The sequence below is a fragment of the Procambarus clarkii genome, chromosome 28 (assembly GCF_040958095.1).
Source record: "Procambarus clarkii isolate CNS0578487 chromosome 28, FALCON_Pclarkii_2.0, whole genome shotgun sequence".
NCBI lineage: Eukaryota > Metazoa > Arthropoda > Malacostraca > Decapoda > Cambaridae > Procambarus > Procambarus clarkii.
The window spans coordinates 30,060,719-30,062,209 of NC_091177.1; positions in this window are offsets into that span (position 1 = coordinate 30,060,719).

The following is a 1,491-nucleotide window of genomic DNA, read 5'->3' on the forward strand; positions in this document are numbered from 1 at the left end:
ATATAATAAATTACTTATGATCATTACACCTTTGAGTGATTAATTAGTGTCTCTACCATCCTAGGGTGATATAGAAGAGCTAACCTAAAGGTACTTCCAGTGACACTGGTTTATCACTCAAATCATTAGTGTGTATGATTGTATATATATAATGTGTATTAATTTTAAGTGCTAACCTCTAGTAGAGGTAGGATTATGGCCTAGTGAGTGCAGAATTTACCCTAGGCTACCATTAGTGTTTGTTCAGTATTATGAGCAGCCCAAGTACAAGCCCCACAAGGCTTTACCAACGAGCCAGTATGGATAATGCAGGGAGAATGAAAAGAACCCTTGCAGGTCTCAAAGGCCACTTAACAAGACAGATCAAGAAATGTGAAGATTTGTCACAACAATCTCAAGTTGATTATGCTGACCTGGAAAGCTATTATCAAGCAGCTGCAGGTAAATTTGAGCAAATCAAATGCCAAATAGCTGTCCTTGTGGGGACAGACTACTACCATCAATTCATCGGTAGCCCTACTAAATATCAGGGCATAACCATGTTAAAGTCTGCAGGAGGTAAATTACTCTCAGGCCCAGTATCAAGCCTGAGGAGACCTATGCCTGCAGATAAACAATACCAGTAGAGATCTAAATTTGTCAGCTGATTATATTTCTCCAGTAGCATTATACTAAGGAGATTACAGCTGACTATAGTAACAGAGGTTGATGTTAGTATCATCATTTAAAGCTGAAGATGAGTTCATGAGGCCTCAGTGGCAAATCAGTGAACAGTAGCCTAAAACAGCTACAAGTCACTGCGACCAATGTCACTGAACCCACTGCAGTCTCAGAACCATACTTTACTTTAATGATGAGCTATTCAATCTTCTGAATCAATTAACTAAATTAAACCCTAATAAATCTGATGACTGATTTGATACATTTATTATTTAATCAAGATGTATTCCATGGGCCTCAGTGTTTATATATCAGTGACCAGTTACCTGAAGAAACTTCAAGTTATATCTAATGTCACTGATCTCACTGCAGTCCCTGAATCATACTTGACTGTAGTACTTGATCACATTCAGTCTTCTGGGTTAAATAATATGTAATAAGGCTTGAATATTAGCCTTTCAAGAGTTGACAGGGAAATGAAATCGCATTAGACTTCTAACCCCTGCAACTCTAGTACGGGACATCCGTCCTGTACGAACAGACACACAAATGTGTGATTAATAACTACTAACATCAAATTAATGTAATAATTCGATGGAGGAGTATCGGTGTTCGTCTGTTCTAATTAGGACTTCGACCCGTGAGCAGCCCCTGGGGAATTATGTCGGAAAATCCGACACCATTTAATAATAATCATACAGACAGATAATATTTCTGCTGTATTACCAACAAGTTACCCATAGAAAACGTAACTTGTAGTGGAATTACCGTCTAAAGAAAACGGGATATCATCACCACATACCATTATAATTCACCAGCTATTCTGCTGGG